Source organism: Cryptomeria japonica, chromosome 3, assembly GCF_030272615.1.
Source record: "Cryptomeria japonica chromosome 3, Sugi_1.0, whole genome shotgun sequence".
Lineage (NCBI taxonomy): Eukaryota > Viridiplantae > Streptophyta > Pinopsida > Cupressales > Cupressaceae > Cryptomeria > Cryptomeria japonica.
In genome coordinates, this window is record NC_081407.1 from 191,765,542 (window position 1) to 191,775,162 (window position 9,621).

The following is a 9,621-nucleotide window of genomic DNA, read 5'->3' on the forward strand; positions in this document are numbered from 1 at the left end:
GAATACAGGAAGTCTGTCAAGTCAGTAAATGAAGGAAGTTTGGTTACTTGGTTAAAACGGAAAAAGGAGAGTAAATTGGTTAAAGGTGAACTGAGTGCATTTAATGTTTTTGACCTAACCTACACAGAGCTCGATAAGGTATTTTGTGTACTTAAAAGCATTTTCGCAGTCATTTACACTTACCAAGTTTTTGAGAAAGCAGAGCAAGCGATTCAAAGGTGATCAAACCTCCTACAAAGCAAATTCAAGGTATTTACATCAAATCTCAACACATTGTTAAGCTGGTTTATCGAGCGTATCTAGTTGCCATTATCTGCTAAGTATAAAGCGTCTGTTGTTTGAAATCCTGAAACCCTAAGGACTCTTTGTTAGTTTTTTATCTGAAATCTTCAAATGACGCCCAAGATCCAAGATCCCATAGTTGTCACGAATGTAGAGAAGCCCTCACTGAAATACTCTTTGACTCCCAAAGTTTCTTCTGAATTGGATGATGAAACCGCCTTTTCACTCATCCCAGACAGAGTGTTGTTATTACCGACACCTATGAGGAGCTATGTACTAATGGTATATTGAACAGCAAGTATGAGCACATCAAAGTCAAGGGATTAACTGAAGCCCTAACCTATCCTCGTGTGTTCAATCCCTAGTGGGTCAAGTTTGTTCTGAGCAGAGTTCACGATGATTTCATGTGGCTAGAAGAGCAACCATTCAAGATTACCAAGGAAATCATTCATCTGATTACCGGTTACCCTGTCTATGATCATGCCCGAGCCTAGAAGATGATATCACAAAAGGAATTGATCAGTTTAACCGGAGTGGAATCTGATTGCAGAGGATTGAAACTAAATAATGTCACTAATGAAGAATTAAAATTCACCATTAGAGTAATGGGCTACTGTTTCTTCCAATCAGCAAGGGAAAACAGTGTTCCCTATGCAGCAGTAGACTTGGCATACAAATTTGTGAAAAAGGGAATGAAAATTGACCTATGTGAGGTATTGCTAAAGAACCTATTTGAAAATCTGAACACCATCAGGAAGCCAAAGAAGAACAACTCGGCTAATACTCTAAAGTTTGGATCACTACTGGTATGCATGTTTTTCTACTTTGAAAAATTCTTTCCATCAGTCGGTAAAGTTGTTTGGGAGCTACACCGACCAATCACCCATCAGATTAATGACTTCATTAAGAAGTTAGGAGATAATTTCAATGATATCATGGATGATTACTTCAGTAAATTTCAAGAGAAAATGCATAACAGATATAGGATACCACCCCAGCTAGTAGAGAAATACAAAAATGATATATGTTTTGAAGTTGACACTGATTACTGTTATGTGAATGTTGTGGAACTGAGGACTCAATCTTTGTCACCAATGGGTTACAAGATTGATTTTGACATCACAAAACAACAGATTGATGCATTTCTTACATTGCCCAGACATGCTACCAAGCTAAGGTATGGTACCTATGAGAAAGTAAAGGAAAAGGTAAAGATGAATATTGTAGTACCCAAAGCTACAAGAAAGGAAACAAAGATGATTAAGGCATTGTCTGAGAAATTCAGAGAAGACTCTTCCTCTACACCTATCAAAGGCACCATTTCCATTACCGAAGAGGAATCTAAAGCCCAAGAGGAAGCTATAACACTGAGCACTGAATTGCCTAAGGGTAAAGTGTTAAAGAGAAAGAAATAGGACACATCAAAAGTCTCATTGACTCCACCTCTAGTAAAGCGACCTAACACTAGAGAATCTGCAGCCTCACCAAGTAAGAAGACAAAGAGTGTTACTATTCCCAAGGTAACAAAGAGATACAAGAAATCTACTCAGAGACTCATTTTGGCAAAAGAGTCTAGTGATACCGAATCAGAAGATGCAAGCAAATTCTAGATTGTCAAGAGCAAGAAAGTAAATGTACATAGTGTTGAAAACTTCTGTGCTAATCTGAAAGAATATGGTGGATTTGGAGGATTTAGATATGTTAAGTATGAAACCAGGAACAATGATGAAAAGAGATAAATTGAAGAAGTTGTCATCTGTACACTTCTAAAGTTCTGGTTAGCTCCATTAGAACTAGCTAAGTCACTTCCAAATGAACTATATCTGCATATTGATAATAGGTGGAAGTATGCAATGGACTCAAAGAAACAAATTAGAGAAAGAAGTCTAGTCCATCTCTTTCTTGATATGTTAGTAGCTGAAATAAAGGAACATCTGACAACCTACGATTCAAAGTTTCTTGTCAAACAGAGAGCCTTAAAATTGATGAATGGGCTATATATTGACGTAGAAAATGAGACAAAAGCAAAGTGGCAGGAAATCTTCAAAATCAAGGATGTCGGTGAGCAAGCTACAATTGAAATCGTTGATGTCATCGAGCACGATCCTGATGTCATCGAGCAAGGTCCTAATGCTACTGAACAAGACCTTGCTAACACCATTCAAATAGATGAAGATGTCATGGATATAGAAGCACCGGAGTAGGAAATGATAGAAGGCACTAGATATGCAAAACTTGTATCTAGTGAATCCATCTTGGAACAAGTTCACCCTTATCCACCAGTCAAGCAACCTGTCTCAACCGAAACTCCTCAGGATATAGATCAAGGCACTGAAGGTCACAAATCTGCAACCGGAGAAGGTACTACTCAAGAGCTGACATCTCAAGCACCTTCTAGCACTGAGAATGTTGCAACTGAGACACCAAGTACCGAGACACCGAAGGATTCTACAGAGACTAAAAGAACCGATCAAAGTGTTGCCTCTACCGAGCAACCTACCGAGGTTAATCAAGCCTCACAAGCTATTGTCTTAATTCCATTGGTGAAAGGTAAAGAAAAGAAAGTGAAGAAGCATAGTTTTAAACTTGATTTATCAAAACCAATAGTGTTGCCCAATGTTGATATATCAAAATTGAAAGGGAAAGCACTCATTGATTTCTGTGAACTGTGCAAGGCAAAGGCCGAACAAGAGAAGAAAATGGCCATTCAAAAGAAAAATAAAGTACTTTAGAAGGTAAGCACTCCTAATAGATATGCTACCTGAAGATATAGTATCAACAGATGCAGCCATCCACATTCAACTGGATGAACTCCTAACAAAGATAGAAATATCTAGAGTAGATGCATCAGAGTATTTGAGCAAGTTGAAAGACAAAGAGCTCATTGCCAAAATGGTAGAAGAGGTACAAAAAGCTATTGCTATTGGCAAAGTTAAACTTGTCAAATTTATTACTGAGTTGACTCCTCAACTCAAGCACATTCATTATTTATTTCAGAAACTCTGCACATTTTCTTTATTCATTAAAGACATTAAGAATAAAACAGAGGCAATTAACAAAGAGATCATCGATCTCTCAAGCAAGTTGACCATAGAGCCAAATTCAATTCATAATTTTTATACAAAGCTTCAACAGCTCATGGCTCAACAATTGGACTTAAGAAATGAAGAACACAAGATCAGGATGGACATAATGACACTTCAGACATTATTCCTTCCACATCTTTCATCAGTCCAAGAACAAATCAACCAAGCCACATACCTATCTACTACTCAAGAGGGAAGCACTCTAGATGGCTTAATATCACTATTGGTTGATATTCAAGCACAAAATTCTTTAATGGACAGTGTAAAGGATGCACTCTCTGTCGCTCTCACTAATGCCCGGACCAAGTACAAATCTATTTTTGACCAGTTACCGCCCCTGGATGGAAATTAAGTTTTGATGTTTGTCAAAAAGGGGGAGTAATATGTTAGTCTTGGGGGAGCAATACAATGTATTTGGGGAGTGATATAGTATTGAGAGAATGATATAGTGTTCGAGTATAGTATATAGGGGGAGTATACCAAGCAGAGTAAGCAGAGTATCCAGGAGCAGTATACAGAACAACAAGCAAAGCACAAGAACATATCACCAAGCATGTAAAATCAGAGTTATGTACAATATATCCACAAGGGGAGTATATCTGATATATTATTTTATTGACTATTGTATATATTGTTAGTATAGTCATTTTGCAAAGTATATAGATTTTTGAGTTATAACTTTGACAGTAGTTTTTAGTCAAACATCTCAACTAATGTCAAAAGGGGAGATTGTTATTACTTATTAGATTGCCATTAGTTTTATGTCAAAGTTATACTATATACTCTAGTTAGTTATCTATTACCGAAATATTCAGTCAGTATGTACAGTCTAGTTGGTTACAGAAGAAAGAAGTCACAGAACGTAGTATACACCGAGCTATCTATCAAGAATCTTTACATGTCTATCAAGCAGCAAAGATGACACACCGAGTTGATTTACATGGAGTGAAACGTGTTGCCAGATTCATTGAACCTGGACATGTATATGAAAACGTGTTACAAGATCGAGGCACATCTAACCATTATCACATTGGAAATTGTACTTAAAGATTGTGTATGATTTTGAGGTTATCTAACCAATGAAATATTTTGCATGATTATTCATTCAATTAATCGTGTTTGTAAGATCGAAGCAATGAATTGGATCATCGTCATAAGAGATCTATTTATACAGCATGAGTTAAGAGTTAAAGGTGTGTGCATGAGTGTAAGAAGACTATTACAGAGACACTAAGGTCACCGAGAAGGTTTTTAGAGAATAGTCAAAGAACATAGTAAATAGAAGGGTTTACCAAGTTACTATATGGGTTATCGAGGTATGCTATAAGCAAGGTAATCTATTCTGAGCACATAGAATTTACTATAACATTTCAGATGTAAAGTTGTAGATATTTGTAATGATTTTATTGTAATATTGTGAACTTGAAAGAGAAACCTTTAACAGGGTAAAAGACTCTAATCAAGTCTATAAATTGTAAAGCCTCTAACCAGGTGCAACATTTTAGATGAAGTGTTGTAAAATCCCTTAGAAAGGTAGATCTAATAGGGTAAGCTATCAGAAATAGCCAAACATGTAGCTCTAATCAAGCACTCTTTATTATTGTAGTAGTGAAGTTGTGGGTGCCATCCCCACCGCAGTTTTTCTCTCTAACCAAGAGTTTTTGCGTAACCAAAATATATGTGTTATGGAGTGAATCATGTATGATTGTTATCTATTTGTTTTAGTTTTATATTATGTTACTGCACTATTTGGTTTATGCATAACAGTAAAGATATTTTTGAAGAAATGTTTTGAAGTACTGATTCACCCCTCCCCTCTCAGTACATTAGCTTTCCATATTGGGCCTAACAGATCATGCTACCGAATCAGATGTCTATGTCGATAATATTGCTCACTCTCATAGAGCTCCTTTTAGATGTCGTGTCAGTGATCTTGTTAATAAAATCATTTGAAACCTTCTTGTCTAGATGTTGCCCAACCAATGGTAAACTAGTGATTGTCCAGATGACTTCCTTGGTGATTTTCTAAGGTCTGTCTAACCATATAAATTCCCCTTGTACTCTTCTCAAAACATATCTAATTATCTCATCTTCAAATTCTAGAATTTCTAGAATGCCAGTAAACCCTAGGTCTTCAATGTGTTTGTATGCTGGTTTGATCTTTCCAGATTCTCCCATCATCTCATTCATATACATGCCCTTAATTTTAGAAATTCCCAAGTCCTCAATGTGACATTGAATATATGTCCTAACATCTTCTACATAGACAAATCCCTCTAGAATGTGAGAAAATGCTCCAACCAAATCTTCCAGGGTAGCCACATGTAGTTACCACTTGAAGATTGGCCTGGGGCGATCCTTGACCTCTACTATAGTCAGGTTTACAACAAAAATAGGAATAGATGATGATCCCACTTCCATGTTTGAAGATAAATACCTTTTGATCGCTCTCGGTGAAAACCTCCAACAAATTCTTTCAGACGTCGATGAAATCGTCCAAGAAGAAATCTAATTTCTTTGAATTGCCTTGGATCACTCGTAGTCACTCTTAATCGCTATGAATGCATGGTGATCAATAATGAAGTCAATTCAACCTTTTAACCTCCATGATAAACCCTAAACTTCCATTGACATAAATCACAACCGATGAAAGATACCGAATCTCGCACAGAACATATCCATGCCGGATAATTATCTTCAATATCTAGAACATCTTCCAGAACCTCTTCCTAGAGCATATGCAACATCTTCATGATTTTTTCCTTCCCCTAAGTCATCTTCCTTAGTTACCGAATGAGCTACCAGTTAGTGCAGGAGCAACCTCCTCTACCAGATAAGTAACCCGAACATTTCCATCTGATGATTGTTCTTCAGTCTTCCTAACCCATCTTTGAGTATGATCCTGTTGGATTTCACTAAGCTTTTGTTTCCCTTTCTCATTTGATCTTGCATTACCAACCGGTGGATTTTTGCTCTATCAAATTCAGCAATATGTCCAACCTCATTACATGTATAACATGTAACATTGTTCCTCTGAATTGCTTTGCTAAAACCAGTGAAATTTCTTGAACTATGCTGATTAGCCATATGTCCAAACTTTCCACATGCATAGCATTTAACATTCATTATGCAATCTTCTATTTTATGACCATACTTATTGCATTTAGAACATTTATCAGGAGCAGAATCCAGGTTTTGATTTGCTCTGTTTCTACATTGTCTAGTCATGTGACCAAATCTATTGCAAATAAAACATATACCATTGAATTTACAAGCATTAAATTTCCTTACCAGGGTCTTATGGTCTTGATCTTTATTAGCACTACCTAAACTCTGTCCTTGCTCAAATCCAAGTCCACTGGAATCTCCAATCTGCCTTTGTCTCTTCAATAACTCATCTAGTTGTGTTGAGATAATCTTGAATTTTTCTTTATACTCACTTGCAGTAGTTAAAGCTTCTCTCAAAATTATCATTTGTCTCTCAAGCTCTTGTTCATTACTCTGGGATTGTACTAAATCAGTTCTCAACATATCATTCTCATGAACCAACCTACCACATTCTTCAAATTTGTTCTTAAGGGATACAACAATATTTTCTTCCTTTTTCTTTCTATCCTCAATCTCCTTAGACATCCTCATAGTTATAACTTGCATTTAATTTTTCATAACCATGTTCTCGTGACTCAATTTATGACATTATTCCTTAAGTGCATCTTTCTCTTTATCATCTTAACTTTGCAAAAGTTCCTTCGTCCTAGCTCAAACAGATGATAGCCTCTCTTGTAGGACAAGAATGAATTCCTTAGTAGAATTCAATTTATCTTGTAGTTTTAAGTTCTTCAATCTTTCAGCATCATAATCTTCAAGTGTCATCTCAAGTTGCTTCTCCAAAGCCATGTCCATGGATTTTGGATTCAATATCTTTCTCAAACTATTAAAATTCCTTGGAGGCACAAGACTCTAATACCAATTGTTGGAATCCAATAACATTGAGAGGGGGGGGGGGTGAATCAATGTTATACCAAAATGATTAATTTTAACCTTATTCAAAATTGCATACACCAATTGGTATATCGGTACATACAAAATTGAAAGAAGTAAAGTAACCAATAAGAAAATCACATAAATGAGAACCACAACACACATAATTATATGTGGAAAACCTCAAAGAGGAAAACCCATGGTGGGATTTGTGACCCACAATACCAATCCACTGGCCATATGAAGAGATATTACAAAATATGAGGGGCCTGCACTTGCAGGAAGGCTTACAGCCTAGAGCACATTGTTCAATCACAAAAGGAGCATCACTGAATAGATATAAATCCAAAATACAATCCAGAGAAGTGTTGAACTACTAAGATAGCATCTTCTATGCCAGAATACAGTTCTGATTTTAGCTCTGTCTGTTCCGATCTGAAACCCTTAACCCTTTACCAGAATAACCCTTACATAAATATCCTCACATACATAATCCCTCTAACATATTTCTCATCATGATCCATATCTATCTCAAAATGATCTATCTAACTGACCTATATACCCTATACAAATTTTCATTCCTTATGTCGACTTACAAAGATATATACAATATCAAATTACATGTCAGTCAAATAACATAAATGCATAAATATTAAAATCAATTGTCGATGCCGGATCTAAGATCTGTCAGCCTCCAATATCGATAACCTTTACTAAACCATGTCAGCCTGCATTGATGGTAACAAAAGAAATCTTTTTGTCCTACCGGTGTCGGTGTCGGTGTTGGTGTAATATCTGTGAAGTGCCTGTCGGTACACAACTGAACCAAAACATGAAGCCAAAACACAATACCATGTTACCATCAATGAAAACATAGTGAAACCAATCAATTGAGTGTCAATTCCCAATACTATATAGTGACGTCTATTCGAAGAAAGTGGTTGGTCCAATATTCAATGACCTGTCTTTTTACATCTTCAGTAATTCCATCTTTTCAAGGAACCCTACAAATATTTTACCCAATTGTTTTCAATGTTTTCATCTAACATATTTCTCTTCATAATATATCTTTTAATAATTCTTCTAGATACATTTAGTAATTGATAAGTTGCTTGAACTTGTTTTCTATGCGATAATTTCTTACTGGAAATAATAGTCATCAATGCTCTATGTGCAACACTTAAATCAACACCTTGACTTGTGTTGTTAATACAATTCAATGCTTCTTGCAAATTTTCAATTATATTTCATTTTACTAATGTATACAGTGATCTTTTCTTATTATCAATACCCAACAACTTCAAAACAAGAGTCATTTTTCTTTTCCTAAATAACCTAGCAAATAATTATGTTCTTCCAAACATAGATTTATTTTGAAAATAATCATCCCTAATTTTTTTACAATGCAATTCTAATGTACTTTTGAGTACTATATCTTCAGATAAAATTTCATTGAAAAGAGAACCTTCATCCATCTCCATCAAATTTTTCCATACCAGAGAAATTTTTTCCAGATTGACTAGCACCAATTTGATCCCATACCTAAGTTATAGTTTCTTGAACAACAATAGGTTGTTCTTGACTACATTTTGTATGACCTTTCATTTTATCATCCATTTTTTGATCATACAACCTTGATCTATTCCTTTTATTCCCGATTGCATAAATTATTCATATTGATTATCAATTCACTGACACACACAAACACATATACCATAATAAAAAATTTATATATAACTTATAAGTTATAGATAGATTACTAATTTCAATTATTAAAAAAAGTACAAAAAAATATGAATAATTAAAAAATTAAAAAGATAAAGTTTAAAATCAACATACTTGAAAAAATTTGAAGTCTTCTACACAATCTGCTCAAAAAATTTTGAAGTCTTTTCCGCTTTATGTGAAAAATTGCAGCCCTTATCCCAAACAATTGATTCTTCTTTGCAAAAAAAATTGATTTAATGCAAAAATCAATTAAATAATTTCGCACTTGTTTATTGTTTTTTCACATTTAAAAACAAAAAAAAAAACACTCATTTATATGAGGTTTGTCACGTGGTCGCCAAGGTGACTGCGTGTCAGCCTTGAATGTTCTGACCGAAAGGTTCCGATCGAAACGCATCCAATCGAAAGGGTTTCAACCAAAATCCTTTAGGTTGGAACATCCTAGCTGGAATCTTTAGTGGCAACCACATCACTAAATTTCTCAAATTACTGAAACTTTTCACTTCTGCAACAATTTTTTGCAAGCAAATTCAATTTATGAAAC